This window comes from Rosa chinensis, chromosome 3 (assembly GCF_002994745.2).
Source record: "Rosa chinensis cultivar Old Blush chromosome 3, RchiOBHm-V2, whole genome shotgun sequence".
NCBI classification, from domain to species: Eukaryota; Viridiplantae; Streptophyta; class Magnoliopsida; order Rosales; family Rosaceae; genus Rosa; species Rosa chinensis.
In genome coordinates, this window is record NC_037090.1 from 20,075,881 (window position 1) to 20,098,736 (window position 22,856).

Sequence of the window (22,856 nt, forward strand, 5' to 3'; positions counted from 1 at the left end):
ATAGAGAGTGGTATTCTGGAGTTACATGTTACGGCCCCAGCTAAGATGCGTGGGAAACCGTGGGTTCGAAGTATACTTTGGCACAACTCAATCCTTTGATCATCGACACTTAAAATCCGTCTCATGAGAATATTCTGGATTATGGTTATCGTTGATGCCTTAACGTCGAATCTATTCTTGAGAATATAGAGCTCTCTGAACATTACACTAGTGGATATGAAAAGTAGGATAAAAACTCCATCACGATTGATGATGTATTCGTGCATTTCACAGTGTATGAGTTTGTTGAGTCCGATGATATCGAACCACGCTCCGTTCATGAATGATGCCAATGTAGAGAAATTTGGCCTTAATGGAAAGATGTGATCCAGGTTAAGTTGGATTTCTAACAAAGAGGAAGGTTTTTCGAGCTAGTGTTGCCGACACCTTCTAACATAAAACTTGTTGACTAATGGGTCTTCGTTAGAAAGCGTGATGAGAAAAAGAGATGGTAATCTCGCCTTATGGTGCAAGCTTCTCACAAAACGCCCTGGAATCAACTAAGAGGAGACATATTCTCTCGTAATGGATATCATTGCACTCCACTACCCTGTTAGTTTGGTAATTTCTGAATAATTGAACATGCAGCTTATGAATGTGGTCACTACGTATCTCTATGGAGACTTAGATACAGAATATACATGAAGGTTCCTGGTGGACTTCATTTACCCAAGTCAGGTTGCTTTAGACCACAAAGCACGTTTGCAACGAGGTTGAAACGCTCACTAAAGTGAAGTGACTACTTGATTGGGAAGGGATATGTGAATGCCCTCGCGTTTCGATGACAAGTTTTGGATTCTATTGTTGTTCATGTTGGTGATATGATCTTCATTGGAAGCCCTTAAAGAGTTAAGGGAAACCGCTGAACACTTGAAATCCGAAATTGAGATAAAGGATCTTGAGAGAACAACATTATGTCTCAGTTTGGAACTTGAGCATCGTGTTGATGGATGCTTAGGTGTTTTGACAAGGTCAAGCCTTCAAGCACGCCCATGATTGTCTGTAGTCTTGATCCTGAAAAGAATCCTCTTCGTCTGAAGGATAATGAAGAAGATGTGCTAGAAGCAGAAGTGACCTACTTAAGTATAATAGGCGCATTTGTACTTAGCTCAATGTACAAGACCGGACATCTTATTAGCAGTGAACTTGTTAGCTAGGTATAGCTCTACGCCAACGAGGTGCCATTGGGCTGGTGTAAAAGGTATCTTTCGATACTTGAGATGTACGATTGTATGGGCTTGTTCTATCCTTACATAGAGATGATGGATTCAAACCCATCTCACACCAAGAACACCACCAACACTGGCATGTGTCCTTTATCCCCATCCCAAAATGACATTGGTGTTTTCTAAGGTTTTGCTGATGCTAGGTATATTTCTAACCTACATAAAAGTCATTCCCAAATTGGTTATGTGTTCACCATGGGTAAGACCGTAATATCTTGGAGGTCTATAAAGCAGACCCTAGTCACTATGTCTTCTAACTATGCAGAGATTATTGCTCTTCAGGAAGTAGTTCTTGAATTTATATGGATTGGATCTATAACTATGCATGTTCAAAGCAATTGTGGTTTGAAGTCTACCACAGATGAGCTTACGAGCATTTATGAGGATAATGCTGCTTGTATTGAACGAATGAAGCAAGCCTACATCAAAGACGACAACACCAAGCATCATTAGCAATAACAGACTCTCCTCAAGATCAAAGTGAACTAGGTTCGATCTAAGGACAATGTGGCAGACTTGCTCACTAAGTCATTTCCTAAATCCACTTTCGAGAAACATGTTGGTAGCATCGTTTGCGGAAGTTATCCGAACTCCCATGGCCGGCCGTAGTCATCAGGGGGAAATGCAGACAACAGGGGAAAATGTCTACATGTATGATCTCAAAACGTGAAATGTGTGTTATCCTCTTTTTCTCCTTCGACCGAGATTATTTTTGTCCCACTGGGTTTTTGCTACTCAGCAAGGTTTTTGACGAGGCAACGAGGGGAGCACCACATTAGGGCCACACAAGGGGGAGTGTTTAAGGACACCTAGTTTGTGTGTCTAGCCCAAACTCTGATTACTTTTCTAAGTTGTACTAGGGTTAGTCTTACCGATATCTACAGAGATATTTCAATCATTGCATGATTCAGTTACTTGTAAGACGCAGATTATTTGCCTATAATCCTCTATATAAAGAGGCCCTTTATTATCAATGAAAGTATAACTCAATTCTCTCCTAATTTTTGATTTCCTAAAACATGTTTTTTATTATTATTTATTTTTAGTTTATCCTTCCTTCTTTATAAACAAATTCTTGTACCAAATAATTGTGGGTCTCAATTATAAAATTAAAGAAAAACATAACCTAATTATTAACATATAAATGGAGGTCTAATTATAAGTTAAGTTAAAATAAATACATAATGCAGTAGTCAAAGATAGACAAATATGTACAAAATTTACAAAAAAAAAAAAAATTATATTGAAAGGATGGCCTCAGAATTGCTAAAAAAAAAAGGCTACAGAGATATTGATGTTGAAGGAGATTTCAAATTAGTCATTAATGCTGTCAACAAAGTCATTGAGCCTCCTTGAAGATTGATCAAAATCATTCAAGATATCCAAACCATTGCCACATATTTCGACTCTATTTCTTGCATACACATCTTTGGAGAAGCAAACTTTGTGGCCGATGCCTTAGCCAATTTATGACATAATCATGTAGATGGTTCAACGTGGACCAATAGGGTTCCTATTGAGGTCTCGAGAGCCTTAATATTCGATGTTGTAAACTCCAGTTGCCCTAGAGGTTTCCATATCTAATTTAAAGTCATTTCGTATAAAAAAAAGACAAAAAAATTGGTTATTGTTATAAAGTAGAGAGAAGATGGAGAGAAAATAGTTGGGAGGAAGTAGAAGTATATCATTCAGTCTCATTAGCCTCCTTTATATAGAGGTAGGGTTTACATCAAAGTACACAACTAATGAGTATTTACATGGACATCCACATAGATAATAATATTTACAACACTCCCCCTTGGATGTCCACCAATGAATGATGGTATTGGACGCGCTTATTGTTGCCTCGTTAAAAACCTTGCCAGGTAACAAAAAACCCAGTGGGACAAAAAAATAACCCTGGTCGAAGGACAAAAAGAGCACAACGCGCATATGTCTTAGGTAGCATGCTTCTGGATGCTCCCCCTGATGAGAATCTCCCCCTGATTGTTGCAAGCCTCATTTATGTATGCGATAAGCTACATGTACCATGTATAGTAATTTGACGTGTCTATCACCGAAGTGAGACCACGTGTGCTTTGCATATAGGGGCTCATCACAAATTTTCATACCTGCACAGTTTAAGCAATAGCAACAAAACTAGACGATTTTCAATAAACCTTACCTCATATGATAAGTTTAGAAACAATCTCATATGCTCAAATTCATACACAAAGTAATAGCTAAACAATATAAAGAAATTGACACATTTAACTTTGTATAATTTAAAATATTGAAAAATCATCATGGCATACCTAGCCATACACATCAATATCTTCGTGTATTGATATGTCTCATATAAGCTCTTCAAGAGCTCTAAGTAATTCATAACTTTGTGAAAGTTAGAATATGTTGCAACATTATATTCATAATTTGAATTCGATAGTAGTCTCGTCATAGTACTCATTAAGGCAATTTAGATCTCGTTGACTAGAATGAAATGAGTACATATGAGCTAGCTTTAGACTCTTTGATTCCATGAGTGCGCTTCAGGCTCTTTCAACCTTTCATGGACTTGCATTTGAATCATTCATGTATTTGAATCCCTTGAGGATTTGATAAGCAATGCGCTTATAATGACACTTTACTTTTGAGATTTTGCTTTTAGCAATGTGTCTTTAAAATCTTCATAATATACGATGACAACGTGCCATAAATCTCTCGTCAATATAACAGCTATATGTAACACTGTACTTATAGAAAATTATCATTCGTATAAGGGAAGATAATCATAATCTCATGTCTCTATAAATAGACATTGTGTCATAGTGATTTATCTTCACTTTTGATAAATACCCTTTTGTAACTTGTCGAGTTAAAAGGTCCAAAAATTCCATCACGTTTCAAATATTCAATTTCATTGGAATTGCCTCTTTCCAATTTGGCCAGTAATATACTTTGTCGACATTTATAATGAAACGTGGTATAGCATCCATACAGCCCTTAAAGATATTTGGTAGCTACCAAATGTAAAGTATCATCGATGATCAACAATCATAGATCCCACACATTCTTATATGCATGCATTAGCTATAATAAGCTTATTGATATTGGGTACCCATGCCACTTCTGGGGCATATATTGTCGCTTCTAGGACAATCATCTCTCATAGATGAATTATGTACCGAATGTGGATCTTTTTACTTATAATCTCATATAGAGCATTATAGGGCTTGTATGAACTTCCCTCTTTGGAAGCTTGTAACTTTAGACCTGGTGGATACATTCCACATAAATTCATGCCGTTATTTAAATGACAATAGTCTTTCCTCCCCCTAACGGCGGGAAGACTGTCTTATTTTGACCATGCTCAAAAGATACGTTCAAAAATCTATCACTTTCTTTGGAGTAAAGATGTTCATTGGTTGGTGGCGAACCCAAACCAAGATTTAGGTCAAAACATGCTTTATTTATTAGCATCAACCATATTGATTTATGATTGTATCACTAAGACACCAATTCCTAATGGCGTACCTACATCCTCTATATGTGTAGCCATATTAGGAGCTGTGATATTGTTTAATGACATTCTCTTCAGGAGAACCATGTCAATTGGATACACTTCATCCCACAAATCAAATGGAGTATACATTGTTTGTATTAATACGGTCGGTCTCAAGGACTTTAACCCAAGCATATGCCTTTGCATTTAGCATATAATTTTGTCACTTTCTTTTATCAATTCACTAGTTTTGATATTTCTCAAAGTCAAAATGAGACGGTGGATAAATATCTCACACCAATTCATATTGTTCTTCAGGAACAATATTTTTTCCCCTCATTGCAGGAGGATTGTCTCATTAAAGTGACAACTAGCAAATATGTAAATAAACAATTTGCTTGTGAGTAAGATTAGCAATCATCAAACTTGTAAGTGATTCCATGCAACATGGTAGACAAAAGATGACGTAACCGGTCATGCCAAAATAGTGTATTTGGTTCAAGAAACTTCAGGTTCATGACATCATATGCCTTAATTTACTGCAGAAAATTCGATACAGTATATATTCGATGGCATAAAGTCTTCTCCAACCATATAGTAAGCAATTAATGCAACAATATTTCAAATTCGGTAACCTGATAGTAGCTCATTTGGAGCCATAGATCAAGATCTACAACTCTTGATATGGTTGTTACCTTAGCTTCAGTAAACATTAATTGCGAAATACTGATAATTGGAATGGACCAACTTCATTTTGAACTACTGGCCAAAATGATATACTCGAAAATTTCAAGTTAAAGACTACAATCCATAAGAACAAGTAACTTTATCATGTGGAGAACCTCAAGTTCTGTGTCACATATAAATGTGTAGTCATAAAGAGGAGGGACTTCAGGCCCTCATATAATTGGAGATCCAAGAAACTTGAGGTTTTAATTTTTTTCAATTTATAACAACCTCTTAAGGAACATCAGGTTCCTAGATAATCGGATTAAGAAACATTGAGTTTCAATGGGAACTCAAAAGGATACAATAAATCTATGGAGTAGCATAATAGTGATTTCAAGTTGCTTATTGTAAGCAAAAGACATCAGGGATGTGTGATGATCTCAATGTTCTTACTAGTCAATGCACTTTAATTTGACCAGTGCCCTTTCGAAAGTGGCTTGATAATCATCCACCATATAGTGTACCATAGGCGACACACACCCAATTTATAATTTCCTCACATATGTGGATGTTAGGACAATATTTACATTGACTCATGGTTTCTCTCTTCCCATGATCCACTTCTGGTGGCATTTCATGGAATAGCCATGTCAATCGAATTTCTTATCAATGAGATCCATGAGAGGGAGAGGTTATACATCCTGGTAATATGGGAGACGTAGGATGCAAAGAGACAATAATATGTGCTCTTCTGGAGCCATCAATCAGATATGTAAGATCTGAGATGATTGTTATATTAGTCTTATAAGCATGAGCCTTAATAATGTTTTCTGGACACCATGAATAAAATTGCATTGCCTGAAAGTCACTCAAAACATAAGTTTGCAGATGACATAAAACAAATTTGTAAGAATTGAACGGTGGATCTCATAGGATATACACGAACCTTCTGGTTCGTGTTATACAGGTAAAACATGACGTTCAATTATTGTATTGTTGTTTGATGTAGATTAACATCAAATGCATTTTGAACTTCTGGCCAAAATGATTATTCGAAATATCGAGTTTAAACTTTATGACCATAACTTATGAGTGAAGGACTTTAGATGATCATCTAGTTAGTTTGATCATTGAGGAACTTCAAGTCCTCATGTAATTAACGATCAAAGAACTGCAGGTTCTGATCTCTTTTAATTACAAAATCCACGATCACAAATTTGGGGTACACTCATACTCATTCATCATAAACCAACGGTTAAATGTCTACTTACTTTTAAATTGGTGTCAATATAAGTCCCTCAAAACTTCAGGTTTGAGGTTGACCAAGATTAAAACTCTTCGATAAATTGTCCACATATCCACTCGAAAACTTATGGCTCGAGTTTGCACAATTAGAACTTCAGGTTCTAAGGTGGAGTGCTTTAAGCAGGCATAAAGAAGAATGTATCAATCGACATATGAAAATTCACTCGAAACTTCTAGGTCGAGTTGACATAAAGTCAAATAAACTATGAATGAATTATATGTGTAATCGAAGCTTCAGGTTTGAATATTTTTTCTATGAACTGCAATTTCTAAGATTTCATAATTTGAACTTCGGGTTCAAATAAATTTGGTGCTCGAAACTTCAGGCTCGAGGTGACTAAAGTGAAGCTTCAAGTTCACTTTTAACTAATTTATATTTTATACTCAAAGCTTCGGGTTTGAGTTTTACTGTTAGAACTTCAGGTTCTATTATGAAATTTTGAACTTCTGGTTCAAAAATATTACACTCAAAATTCATATGTTCGAGGTATAGGACTGCTGGTCCGTATAAGTAACAAAAAAAATAATTTAAAAGATAAGTACTGTAAAGAAAGTACATAACAAAATAGAAAAATTGCAGGGAAGAAAAATAAATAGATAAACTATGCAATAAAATTAATTGTGGAAACTTCTGGTTCCATTAATGAAGAGAATACACAGAACTTCTGGTCTGGTCCATGAAAATCTTCTATCTCTCTTCAAATTGCACAAGAAGTCTTCTGGACAAATTCTCTTTATAAAAAAAATGTATAGTCAAGAGGCTTCTGGCATTGACTTAGTGTCCATCCTCGAACTACAACTTCTGGAGGTGGTTTGAACCCCATTATTGAAAAAAAAAATTAGAGGAACTTCAGGCCCTCTTATAATTGGGGATTAAGATGAGTTTATATATTCGATTGTATAGCTCTGAGGATCTTCTGGCCCTCATAATTGTATAAACTCTGAAGAGCTTCATGTCACAATTTTTCAATTTACATATCATGACCCTAGAGGAACTTCAGGTCCCCATATGATCAGGGATCAAGCAACATGCGATTTTTGGTCATTGTATAATTCTGAGGAACTTTAGGGCCTCATGTAATCGAATCAAGAAATAGAGATTTCAATCACTTTTGATTACAAAGTTCAAATATATATATATTTAATCAATCATAAAGAAGAGTAAATTGAACTCAATTGTGAAACTACAACATACCTGGATTCAAGTGACTTACTCCTTCACGTACTGGTGATAAAAAAAAATAATGCATCGAAGCTTTGCTACCAAAGCTGAGAACACAACATGTAAATATAAAGAAAATTGAAAGTATGACCAATTAACTAGTTACTAGGCAGATAGGCATATTTATTATATAGAGTTATAGACATCTTGTCTAGTTTTTTGATCCATCAAATACAAAGGTCCATTGAACTGAATGGTCAACCAATTCTTTATACTAGGGGAACAAGAGGCAATTGCCTGGGTTCCTTAACCTCAACTTCCCCGCCGCACAATCTGCATACAATCTATGCCTCTGCATCTTGTCTAGTTGATTGAGATAACAAAACCCAGTACAGTACTATAGCTTAAAAAATTAGAAGATGAACCCTCAAAAAGTTGAAACGTGCTCACCAATATGAAAACAGATTAAATTATTAATCGAAACAAGTGGTATGTGTAACAGTGCAATAGAAAATTCTATTATGCATATCAAGAAGAAAATGGGGAGATCAAATCTACATTGCACAACTGCTCTAGGCCTCTAGAACTGTGAAGGTCACAGTAGCTAGCGAACTGGCAACAGCGACGAGTGAGGACAAAAACATTAATACTAAAGAAGGGAACAACCTTTAAGGAGCTCTATAACTGGCCACCAAATACTGGCCGAAGACATTCAGAGCAAACGGTGCGGTTTGGGTCTCATAGAAATCCACATCGCATAATGAAAGAAAAAAAATTATAAACGCTTTTGAATTAAGAATTATGCATATTATTATGGGTTTCGAATAATCAAATCGAAGGACGAATTAAATCTCATAGATCATGAATCATGGTAAAAAAAATTTGCACCAAGACGTCTTAGATCATCATGGAGACTAAAAAAAATAGAGCAAGCGTGCTGATAACGTGTTATAAAGTAGAGAGAAGATGGAGAGAAAATAGTTGGGAGGAAGTAGAAGTATATCATTCAGTCTCATTAGCCTCCTTTATATAGAGGTAGGGTTTACATCAAAGTACACAACTAATGAGTATTTACATGGACATCCACATAAATAATAATATTTACAACAGTTATAGAATAAAAAATAAAATAAAAAGAGGCTTAGTTGAGGTATTACTTTTTATTCTTTTTTGCTGCAAGGCCTAGATATCTTGGGCCACTTTGTTTCTTAGTTGGGCAATCAGAAGTTGTATTCAATTTTAATTGGGCTTTTTAATAGTATAATGTACATGACTTATTCCAAAGTGAAATCTTTACTCAAGTGAGGTCCCAGACAATTGCCTTATCTACCTTGAGCTCTGGCCAGCCAAGTTGAAAAAGCTTCCATAGAGCATCTCCAACAAAGATGTCAAATAGAGTGTGTTAAATTTGAATATGAAGGCTGAATTGGTAATATTATTTTTGCTAAACTTCTTCTCCAATAGAGGTCAAATAATAAGAATATTTTATTTCTTTAAATTATTATGTTTACCAACAATTGACATCCTTATTTCTCTCTCCTTCTCGACTTCTTCAACTATTTTTTGTTTCTTTTTTCTTTTCACAAGAACAAATGGAACAAATCCAAGCAATCCGGATTTCTCCAAATCAAACTTCTCCGCCAATCTCGACTTCTCCAAATCAAACTTCTCCGCTAATCTCGACCATCATCCCAACACCACAATTGACCATCATCTTGTTCTATTTTAAAAGGAAAATTCGACGAAATAAACGGTTTTCACCTCATTTAAACAAATGCTTCTGTGCTCAAATTTCTTTAGCTATTTTTAATTTTCTTTCTTTTGCCTTGCGGGTTTTTAGGATTTGAGTTGAGAAAATCTTAGTTTAGATTCTAAGTACACGCGGCACTATAATGTGTTCGATTTGATGAGGTGCAAATCAGGGCGTTACACTAGTACCTGACCATAAATGGCCTTGTGGAGGCGGGTTCTTTTTTGGAATGGCTGGCGGTGGTCGAAACATGAAGTTGCTCTAGGTCACAATGATTGGGGCTCGTCGGATTGTCGGAGGTCTAATGGATATGCTCTGGTATAGATTTTGGATTGCTTGACTCCGGGTGCGCTTGGTTTTCTATTGGGTTTGTTGTTCGACAGTGGTGGTGGTGGGGATATATCGTCGGTGATGGCCATAGTGGTTATGGTCATATGTTTGGGGTACTGGTTTTGGTTGGCCATGGTCAGCGAAGAGGCGTCTCTGGCTGAAGTAGTTTTGACGGCGACTGGCTGGATTTTTTTGAAACTTCTGTGGAATCCTTGCTTTATAAGGTTAGGGTTTCCATTAGGTTGTGTTGGAATGTGCTAATGGGCTTCATTGTTTTCGGCCCATCCGAAATTTTAGATTTTGTTTTTTATTTTATTTTTGGCCATTATTTCCCTTTTCTATAAGGGAAGTATGGCTATAATTATCTTTTCTTGAGAGAAAAGTTTGCAAAGAATTTGACGCAGTCGGAATGATAAACTAGGTTTACCAGCAATAAACCTAAGCAAAAGATTCTGGAGTCCACCAGAGATAAAAGAGAATAATCTCAATTTAATTGATAAAAGATGATAAGATACGTTCTGCAGCCTTAAGGCGGCTTATTTATAAGAAAATAAACCCTAGGGCGACTAACAATGAAACCCTAAAGCCCACGGATTAAAACAAAACAAATCCAAAATAAACTAGAAAACCTAAAATAAAAAGAATATAAAACTAGCCTAAAAATATGAAATCGCGAATCGGATAATTAAGACGATACATTTTGGCCTAAATCTGATAGGGCTCACTAAAGTGAGTCTTGAAGATCTCGTCGTTCCCATTCTGGAAAGCTATCATGCGTCTCAAACGGACATTCTGACCAAAAGTTAGTCAAATCTGATTCAAAATCAAAACCTGACTTTTCACACGAGAAACCCGAAAAGTCCAAAACCAAATCTTCTTTAATATTCCAGCAGCTAGTAACCTGATTACGCGTGAGTTACCTATTTTCCAATCACTCTTCTTGATTCTACACTGCTTCTTTACTTTTATGGTTTTTCGGCTAAACTGGGTCCATTCTCGTCCTACATCATTCTCCTCCACTATGAAAGAACTCGCCCTCGAGTTCCTCTTGAATAAAGGACAAGAATAGGTAGACAAAAGACTCGAGAAAAAATTAGACAATTGAACCTGTGGATTATTGGCCTGATCCTCTGCAAATTTTGATGGCACAATTATGAACCCAACGCCAAAGATGAGTCTGTCATATGCATTTTGGCTCTCATACGCAACCTTCGTAGATTCGTCTCGGCTCTCAAGGTTGCATTCTTGAATGATATCTGGTTCTGAGTGATTTATTTCAGGCTTCAAGACTTCCTCATTATTAATAACCATGTCTACATGAACAATTTCATCTTTAACCTCTTCTTGGTTATCATGGATGATTTCTTGTGGAGCTCCTTCCATTAGAAACTCTTCTGGCTTTTCTTCAGATAAACTATTAATCTCAACAGGCAAAGAAAGTTTGAACTCTAACTTCTTCTCGAAAACCTTAGGAGAATAATTCTTGATTGAAAAATCTCTTGGCAAAAATTTTTCGTTAAGAAGACCTTTCATCTTCCTCCATGTTTGAACACGCTCTTTTCCTTGCCTCTGACGAGAACTCTGCAATTGATCCCACCAATAAGCAGCATCTTTTTTTAGCTTCCGAGAAACCATCTTAGCCTGCTTGTGTTTTGGAACCTCCATGGTCTCAAAGAATCTATCCACTTCAACCTGCCAATCTAGAAAATCTTCTACACCCAAGTTGCCCGAAAAGAAAGGAATTTCGGCCTTGACTTTGTAATCTTGGTCAGCTTGTCCTTGTGGTTCATATTGCACAATCTCTTCTTCAGACTCAGATTCTGAAGTATGAACAACAACCTCTCTACGTGGAGCCCTAACTCGCTGGCCTCCTTCCCTGCCTCTATTCCGATCGTTGTTGTTGTGGTTGTTTCTCTCTCCCAACATCCCACGAATTTCTCCAATCTGCTGCTCCATCCGATTGTTCATGGTGTTGATGGCAGCGGTAAACGCTGCCGTGAGAGCTTCGATATCTGATTTTGTAACTTCACCCATTGCTACCAAGGTAAATAGGAGAGACAGGAAAGACCTGCTCTGATACCACCTGACGCAGTCGGAATGATAAACTAGGTTTACCAGCAATAAACCTAAGCAAAAGATTCTGGAGTCCACCAGAGATAAAAGAGAATAATCTCAATTTAATTGATAAAAGATGATAAGATACGTTCTGCAGCCTTAAGGCGGCTTATTTATAAGAAAATAAACCCTAGGGCGACTAACAATGAAACCCTAAAGCCCACGGATTAAAACAAAACAAATCCAAAATAAACTAGAAAACCTAAAATAAAAAGAATATAAAACTAGCCTAAAAATATGAAATCGCGAATCGGATAATTAAGACGATACATTTTGGCCTAAATCTGATAGGGCTCACTAAAGTGAGTCTTGAAGATCTCGTCGTTCCCATTCTGGAAAGCTATCATGCGTCTCAAACGGACATTCTGACCAAAAGTTAGTCAAATCTGATTCAAAATCAAAACCTGACTTTTCACACGAGAAACCCGAAAAGTCCAAAACCAAATCTTCTTTAATATTCCAGCAGCTAGTAACCTGATTACGCGTGAGTTACCTATTTTCCAATCACTCTTCTTGATTCTACACTGCTTCTTTACTTTTATGGTTTTTCGGCTAAACTGGGTCCATTCTCGTCCTACATCAGAATTAAACAACAGTCCTGATGTAAATTGTATAAATCTTCGAGACGCTAGTTTTCTTTGTTTTGGGCCGTAAAAGGTGAGTGTACTAGGGGTGTTTTGGGTAGCTTATTCTAGTTTAGAATAGATTGTGTTAGGATACTCTGCGAAACAACTCTTTATTGATGACCCCTTAGGGGTGTGTCGTTTTTATACTACTTGCTGAATTTCAATGAAATGATTGACATTTTCATCACTGGTTATACACATTTTTATGCATATAATTGTATTTAGAACACAAGAATTAAGCTAATCTTCAAGTCAATTACAATGTATATTAATGTATTTTTATTTATTTTATAATAAAAAAAGCGGAATCAAAGAAATCGAAAGAAAATGATGTGAAAATAGAGCATTGCGATTTTCAACAAAAAGACAAAATTATCAATGCGGCCAACTATGTTCAACCGGAAGAAAGAAAGAAAGAAAGAAAAAAGCGATAATAATATAAAATTGTGTCTTGCATTGCTTAACTAAAATGCAAGCATGCACGTGCAGATGGATTAATTGGTTGGATACCAATCTTTAACTACCATTCTTATCTTTCTTTTATCCAAAGGGTGGTTGACATGAAGCAATGTGGCGCGCTGTGGGAATTGCTCTTCAATTAGCCTAGGCCGCGTGGAGAACGTCAGACCACCCATCACTCTCCCTCTCTCGTCAATTGTAGCCTGTGTACCTCAACCTATCCTCTTCGATAGACAGCGCCGCAACGCATTCCCATCAGCACACCACCATCCCATCATCCACCCACCTTTCATCTTTTATTTTATTTATTATTTTCTCAACAATTTATTTTGAAAATTCAAGAACTCACTCAGATTTCAAAAAATCATCATCAAGAGCACCATACCTCCATTTAGGGTAATTAGGTGAAGTCTATAACATTTATCTTAGATGCATGATTAACTCTTAAATGTATGTATGAGCATATCTAGAATAAATTAGCTAGAAAACCTAACATTTTCTTTAATTTATGGTTAGGACATTAGGAGTTCATACCTAGACCTAGTGTGTTGAAGTTAGTTACAATACTAATTTTGATTGCCGTGTTGGCTATGAAGCATATATAGAACAAATTAGAAAGCCTAATCTCTTCTCTAATTTATGGTTAGGACACTAGGAGTTCATACCTAGACCTAGTGTCCCTAGATGTTGAAGTTAGTTACAATACCAATTTCGATTGCCGTATTGGCTGTCACGCCCCGAATTTAGAATAAAGAAAATTCAAATCCGAAACGCGAGAATAAACACAAGAAAACACATATAGAAAATTTTTCATTAAAACTAAGCAACAAACAAACTGAACTCACAATGTCAACACCGACTCGTTCTCTAGAGTCACATATTACATTACAGATAGTTTACAAATCAAACTGAATGACAATTCAATAAGTAAACACACCCACCACAACTCACTACCCAGCGGAAGACTTAAAACTAAGAGCACCCTTCCATGTCCATGCCATCGAACGTACACCTTAGCTTTGATAATGATCACTCGATAATCAAACCTGCACAAAAACCCCTACACCATAGAATAGTGCATCGGGAATGAACAAAACAAACCCGGTAAGCTTTTCAGCCCGTATGAGTAAACTCAATTAAAGTGACTCACGTCACTCATGCAACAATATTTAATTCCACAAAACACAACCAAACATCAAGTTCATATCATATCAACAACAAATTACACTCACTTCCTCTCAACATAAAGCATTTGTCAAAACGATGACCTCACAACTCATTCACAACTCACTACAAGTCTTAAACCACTACCGCACTTACAATTGAATTAAGTAAAATCAGTAATCCCTGCATGGAAACTTAGTTCAGGAGATCACACTAAAAACAAACAATAGAAATCATATAAATCCCTGCATGGAGTTTAGTTCAGGAATTTACATTAAAACAAACAATACAAAAAGTGGCAATCCCTGCATATAACTTAGTTCAGGAGATTACATTAAAAAAACAATTCAAAAGACAGTAATCCCTGCATATAACTTAGTTCAAGAGATTACATAAAATTCAACAATTAGAAGGAAAAGGAAAATAAATGAAGAAGTCACACAACTCACACTAAAGTCAATGATCACCCATGAACTCCAAACTAAAGTCGATAGTCGATGTTCACCCATCGACTTAGACTAAAGTAGATGATCACCCATCAACTCTAAACCGCTACACTCATACAATTACATCAATCACCCACATGATGAATTGTATATCGCTACACTCATACAATTCATCATACATCAATCACACACATGATGAATTGTACACCGCTACACTCATACAATTACACCAATCACACACATGATGAATTGTATACCGCTACACTCATACAATTTCACAATCACACACATGATGAATTGTATACCACTACACTCATACAATTACACTAATCACTCACATGATGAATTGTAAACCGCTACACTCATACAATTACATCAGTCACACACATGATGAATTGTATTCCCGAAAAGAGTAAATGCTTGAATTAATAATTCAATCAAATCACCATCATTACTTCACTAATGTCACACCATCCAATATATATATTCCACGTAAATATATATATACGTAGTCATTCACGCAGGAATGACCACTAATACCAACTATAGTTTTATAAGTTATTCCTCTCAAAAATCATTTTATATCAAAACATTGTTTTAACTTACCCATGAACCATTGTCGATCAAGTTCATATATTTTAAAACAAATAATTTGTTTCGAAAATGATTTTGCATGCTAACAATTATATCTACTAAAATAAAACATAACTAATTTATCAACCGAAACACCGTGAGATTTACTCACCTCCAAATCCTGCTGGTCTTCTCTAACAGCCAAGATACGATTCACAATCGTCCGCCAACTCAAACCATCAATCACCTAACCAAATCAATGCCACACTCAATACAACACAAAGCACACAATTCACAAAACACAATTATACGACGATCCAACAGTCGGATCTTCATCCGAGACCATCCAACGTCTTCAGAACACTTCTACGATCAACAAATCAAAACTACAAGTCGATCGGACGGCCAAATCCTCACGGATCGAAAACCGAAACGAATCGAAAACCCTAAAACCCTAACATGCATCAACTTTCTCCAAAATAACCTTATAATATATCAAAACGACCGTATCGATGCGTAGATGCATAAACTGAAAACAGAACACAAAAATATGGTCTGACGCGCTGCCACGCGCCACCACAAGCGACGGGTCAGCAGGCGGTCAACGCCGGGTCAACCACCTCCAATGGCAAAGTGACCAACTACAAACTTATTCAAAATGAAGAGATGGGCCACCTTCATACCTGGAGCTAAGTGAGATTCGGTCTAGATCGTCCTAGATCAAGCTTGAAAGTTGGATCACTCTCGTGCGTCTGATCAGATCCTAGATCGAATCAGGGACATCGAAAACTTCAAACCTTGATCTACCACTCTACACTCAAAATCGTGATGCAAGGCCTATATGGGGATGATCAGCAGGAAGAGGACATTCCAAAACCGTGAAGAAATCGGCCGGAAAGTCGTCGGAGATCTGAAAACCGGTCGGATCCCGAAAGCATAAACTTTGGGCGCTCTGATCCGCTGTTTTCGGCAAACCACGGCGCAAACCACCACCACAAGGCGGCTCACGATGCTGGTCTGAATGTTCCTTGCCTTGTCCCGTCGTCGGAGGTGGCCGGAGGAGAGAGAACGAGTTGGGTCGGGAACCAGGTTTCATCTCGGGTTGGGTTGCGCGGAGGAGAGAGAACAGAGAGAATTCTGGGGGAGAAAATGAGATTTTCAGAACTTTTGGGATTTATGAAAAAATCTAGAATTTTCTTATATTTATAGAATTTTCCCCTAATTTCAATCGCTCGTACGAACTCCGATTTTCACGTTCCACATGTCCACGAACTCGTATCGACGCGCTCTACAACTTTCATGAAAGAAGTTCTCATAGAATCTAAACGTATAAAAAGTCAAACTTCGTAACCCCCTTAAAAGTGCATTTCGAATAATTATTCGTCCGTAAATAATTTCACTCCACCCTCAAACCATGAAATCGTACAAACGAACACTTTATTAATCCCAGGAAACATTTAGGAATTAATAACAAATTTCCAAGGTCTTACATTGGCTAGCTTTTGAACATCGATTTTAGAACTCTTCTTCTTTTGGTGCAACTAGAGCAATGACTGAAACATTGAAAATATACCTGAAATTTAGGCGATATTTTCAGTTTTTTAGAGTCTCAATATATTGAGATATACCAAGAGAATATTGTGAGAAATTTTCAAAATTTCGCGATATTTCTGGAAATATTTAAAATTTTCGTAAAATTTTTGATATTCATTCTTCTTATCTCATGACTCAATCGTCCAACTTGGGCCCAAACTTACATAATCAGGGCCCAAACTTGAATAATCAGGACAAAAGGGAAAATGTGCAAGCAACTAGAATTGAAACTTGGTTGCCCAAGAAAATTTGAATCTCCTCAACCGCTACTAAGACGGTACTCAATAATATGTGTATATGCTTATACAATTATTCGTTTATAAAACTCACAATATTTCTTATACAAAATTAGATATGTTGTAAAAAAAAAAAATTGAGGTTAAAATTGAAGGAGAGTAAAAGAATGACATAAACAATATTTATTTTTGATTGTTTGTTTTATTGATTCTAACTAATCATATTTATTTACTCGGTATCTTAAATTTTTTGTAAAATCCTAATATTGTATATGAGAACTGGTAAAGTATGAAGATAATAAGTATCTAAAAACTTAAATTTTAAGAATTTTTAGTGACTTAACGTAAAGTAATTTACCTTAAATTACTATATCATGTAATATAATTTGTTCAACATTTTGTTTTGATATCGAGAATATTATTGATCAACTCAACATCTCCTAAAGTTTAATTTAACATTTCTATGTTTTCCTCCAAATTTTCATATCGATAACGATATTTTATCGATATTTCTCTCAAAATATTCATTTTTCGGACCGTCGAAATTTCCTCGATATCCGATATTTTCGTTATTCAACTAGAGGCCCTAACAAGGCTCTAGCTTCTCTCAATCGAGTTTCTACAGCCCTTGATCCGGAGTAGACTACCATTTTAAAAACCTAACGACTGATGAGCCTTCATTCTTGACGCCATTATGAATTGAATGACCTTTAGAAAAAAATATTTGTACATTGAATTTGGCTAGGAGGATACCCATTTTATTTGTAAATTCACATGTCACGTTTTACTTTATTTATTTATTTTTGGTTAATTAGAAAAGGGTTAAATACTTGTTACTCCTTGTACTTTGCACCGAAAAACAGTTCAGTCCCTCACTTTTTAAATTAAACAATTTAGTCTTTATTCTCTCTAATTCTCACACAATAGGTCCCAAAATGACCATTATACCCCTCACTTTTTTTTTCTCTCTTTTTTTATTTGGTTTTTATTTTTTCTGCTTTGCTCTCTCCCCCCTCCCTCTCTCTCAGGACTACATATCCGTTTCTTCACCAATTTTATGCTCTGAACTTTCCAATTCAGAAGCTCTACCTTAGGAATCAATGGCTGCTATAATCGAAGCAAACAACCTAAAAGCGACAATGGACAGCCTGTAATACCCCAAAAAATCCAAATTAAATTCCGTGGATTTTTATAATTGATTTCTCGGTATTAGGAGGGAGTACGAAGCTTGGAGAAGTTGTGGAAATAGTTCGAACGATTTTATTTTCGAAATCGAACGTTATTTAGGGGGGTCTCAAAAAGTGACTTTTTATGCGTACCGAATTTGAGAAAATTTCCTTCATGAAAGTTGTAGAGCTCGTCGATACGATCGCGTGCATATGTGGAACGCAATATTCGGAGTTCGTATGAATAAGTTATGAATATTTGAAAATTGGAATTTTTCTATAAATAGGTGGAAAATCAGATTTTTTCGGAAGGACGAAAGTTTCTCAAAATTGCATTTTGGTCCCCCAAACTCTCCGTTCTCTCTCCTCTCCCACGCGGCCGAACCGCTCGACCCGACCCGGCCGAACGGCGGCCCTCCGGCCCCGGACCCGGCCTTCCCCTAGTTCGCCGTCGCACGCCTGGCCTCCCTCCGGTGTCGCCGTGCCCCGCCGCTGCCCCCAGACGTGGATCGAAGCCACCCCAGCCGTGCGAAACCCGACCCGGCCGGAAAACGACTTTTCCGGCGATGCACGGGCCGATCGTTCCCATTTTCGTGATCTCCTCCTCATGCTGATCATCCCCATGTAAGTCTTTCATCACGATTTTGTGTATAGAACGCTAGATCAAGGTTTGACTTTTTCGACGTCCCTGATTTAATCTAGGATCTGATCAGACGCACCAGATTGATCCAAACTTCAAAGCTTGATCTAGGACGATCTAGGCCGAACCAGACTTAGCTCCAGGTATGAAAGTTCATCAGCCCTTCATTTTGAAGAAGTTTGTAGTTGACAACTTTTGCATCGGAGGTGGTTGACCGCCACGTTGACCGCCGTCTGACCTCCGCTTGTGGCGGCGCGTCGGACCTTTTTTTTGAGTTTTCATTATCTGGACGATGATCTACGCATCCATACGAGCGTTTTGATATATTACAAGGTTATTTTTGAAAAAAGTTGATAAATAGTGGATTTACGTTTTGACGTTACTATTTAACGTTTTTACGTTTTACCTTCGGTTTACGATCTGTGAAGATCAGACCATCGGTTTTACTTCAAATTTTAATATGTTGATCGTATGACTGTCCCGATGACTTTTTGTGGTCACGGGCGAAGATCCGACCTTTGGATCTTCGTATAATTGTGAAATAGTGATTCGGAAGGCGATTCGTGAGAATCCGACCGTCGGATTTTCATGAAATTTTGTGGAGAAGTTTATAAGGACGATTCAGGAAGATCTGACCGTTGGATCTTCGTGATAATTTTGGAGGATGATCCTAAGGGCGATCCGTGAGGATCCGACCGTTGGATCATCATATAATTTCGATCCGACCGTTGGATCGTCTTTATTTTCGAATCCGACCGTTGGATCACCTTTATTTTTTAATCCGACCGTTGGATCGTCTTTATTTTAGAATCCGACCGTTGGATCGTCGTTTAAGGTTATTTCGTGTTTCGTTTACTAAGCAAAGACCATACTTGATTAGGTACTTGACGGTTTGAGTTGACGAGCGTTCGGAATATTGATATATTCGACTTTTTAGAAGACGCAGCTGGATTAGAGGTGAGTAAACCTCACATGGTTCATATTACGAACCGAATAAATTTAATTACTTTATTTTTGTGGTAATTGTGTGAAAATATTTATGGAATAAATATTTGTTTTAAATCATATGGACTTGATCAACTACGGTCCATAGGTAAGTAAAATGATTTTATTATACAAATGAATTTCACGGTTTTTATACTTGAACTATAGTTGGTATTAGTAGTCATTCCTGAGCGGATGATTACGTATATATATATATTTACGTGAAATATATATTTTGGTTGATGTGTGATTAGCATGATGAAATGATTGAGAATTGATTGGATATTATTCAAGCTATTAATCTCCCATTTAATTGTTGAATAATGAAATGTTGATCATGTGATGTGAAAGCTATTTTATATGGCCAATTGTGAATATGTGGAAATTATTTTAAGAAGTAAAGATTGTCTTGAAATAATATGTCTCTTATGTTGGTGTACATATGCATATTTACAATCTAAAATTTATAAAGATTGTATGTTGTGAAATTGATTATGTCTGAAAAGTACAATTGTGAAGCCGGGTGATTACAACAACCCCGTGCTTAAGTGAATTACTGGTAAAACTGTTTTGGGTGTTATGATGACGTTAAGCCTTGGGCCCTAGTCCCTACAGATAGTGCACTATTATACTCTTAGGAAGGGTGGTACTTTGAGTATACATACTTTGGAGAGTGGCCTTGGTATGCTGTGGCTTACCCATGCTTTGGTATTATGGACCCTAGCATGTGGTATCCCGTGCTTTGGGATTATGGCCCTAGCACGTAGATTTATGATTTGATACCAGTCAACCTGGTTTTCCCGTGTTTTGGTATTATGGACCCTAACACGTGGATCTGTGATTTGTTACCAGTTAATCTGAAAATTCACTAAAAAGAGAAATGTACTTATGTGAAATTGATCAAATATCTATCCATGATATATTTTGAATATGTGGAGGTGTTGGTAAAAAGAAAATCAAGCATGTGTTGCTTTAATGTTATTTCACATATTAATGTTGCAATATTTGTTGGTTGTGATCAAGCATGTGTTGCTCAAATGTTATTTCACATATTAATGCTGCAATATTTGTTGATTGTTTACTTGAGTTATAAGAATTGTAATTTAATCAATCAACAGTTCTTTCTTGTTTACTCACAAACTTTGCAAAAAGATTACCGGGTTTTGTGTTGTTGCAATCCCGGTACACTATTCAAATTGTGTAGCGGGTAATCTCACAGGTCAGGAGAATCAGGGCAGTGATCGTGCGGTTTAGAGTATTAGTGTTAGATTTACAGCATTTGTTTTTGTGAGGAGAATTATACTCATTTGAGCTTACAATTTGATTTGGTGAGAGTGTGCTGTAATAAGTAGCTTGAGGATTTGGTTTATGTAATATTAAGAGGTGTAAGGTGTGGTTGTTTCTGCGAGAAAAATTCAGAACGTTATTTGTATTGTTATTAGTCATGTTCCGGATTTGAATCCTTATTTCAAAATTCGGGGTGTGACACAGCCGAAAGCCGCGCATTGGAGTTCCAATTCAGAAGCTCTCCCATAATCTCTCTCCTCCATGACTAGTCTCTCACACCACCATGCAGCTCACCTCTACTACTAGTGTACTCACCGGCCTCCGACGAGTCTGGTCCGGCCTCCGCGTCATCCGGCGATGCCAGAAAATGGCCCACGTGCCGATACACAGGTACCCAGAATTTTCTCTGGGCACCCAAACCTTCTTCTCCGTGGAGACCTATCACCTGCAGCAACACAATCGCCGCAACCCAGCCCACCACTATACCCATAACCATCATACCCTTCCCTCCTTTTCTTCCCACTATAGCCACCGCCCTCGACCGCCACCGCCTAATGCCTGGGCTTAATAGGTCCACCCAAAGTACTCCTTATCGGCAACAAAAAGTAAAACCCTTTATCCCCAAGCTGAAGCAGATCTTGCGAATCGAGCTTGACCGGAAGGTTTCCGGGGAGGTGGACAACCACGAGGCAGCCATTCTTCCTGATGACGCGGCGGCGGGTGAGGTCGTAGAAGATGTGTAAAAAGTGGTGGACGATCGTACCAATGCAAAAAGCCTCCATGCCATTCGTGGCTCCTAGTCTCCTACCACCACCGCGCCTAATCAGAGGTCCATTTCCGAATCCCTGATGACTTGGATCTGCTCCAGAATCCCTTCGACGACCATCCAACAACTCCAAGGATCTCGGCTCTGAAGATGACATCTTCTGCACCTACATGGACATCGAGAAGCTTGGATCCAAGCTCGAAGATGGATCCTCAGCCCCCAAATCTGATTAATGCCACCGGGTTGTTGCAAGTGGATACTGGCCGGTGTGGAGAGAAACGCCGAGGAGTAAGGGGGGAGAGAGAGATGAGGGAGAAAAGCAGAAAAAATAAAAACCAAATAAAAAAAGAGAGAAAAAAAGAAGAAAAAAAGTGAGGGGAATAATGTTCATTTTGGGACCTATTGTGTGAGAATTAGAGAGAATAAGGACTAAATTGTTTAATTTAAAAAGTGAGGGACTAAACTGTTTTTCGGTGCAAAGTACAGGGAGTAACAAGTATTTAACCCATTAGAAAATCAATTTATGAAATTCAATGAACTATGACTCATTGTAAATAGTCATCACTAGGCTCTTAGTTTTGAATAGGCTTGGTGTGAGCTAAGCCCATAATTCCCAAGGCTTGGTGCCTTAAATTAACATTTGTTTTATTTTTTTTAATTTTTTTCTTTGCTTAGTGACTTTAGTTCCAACTAATATCAAATCATTCACAAAAAAAAAAAAATGTAACTAATACAAACAATTATGCGAACTAAATTCTTAATGATATTTCGTCGAACACATTGAGTGCACCGCAATGAAAAGTAAAAACACAAGAAAAAATATGACATATTCAAATAAA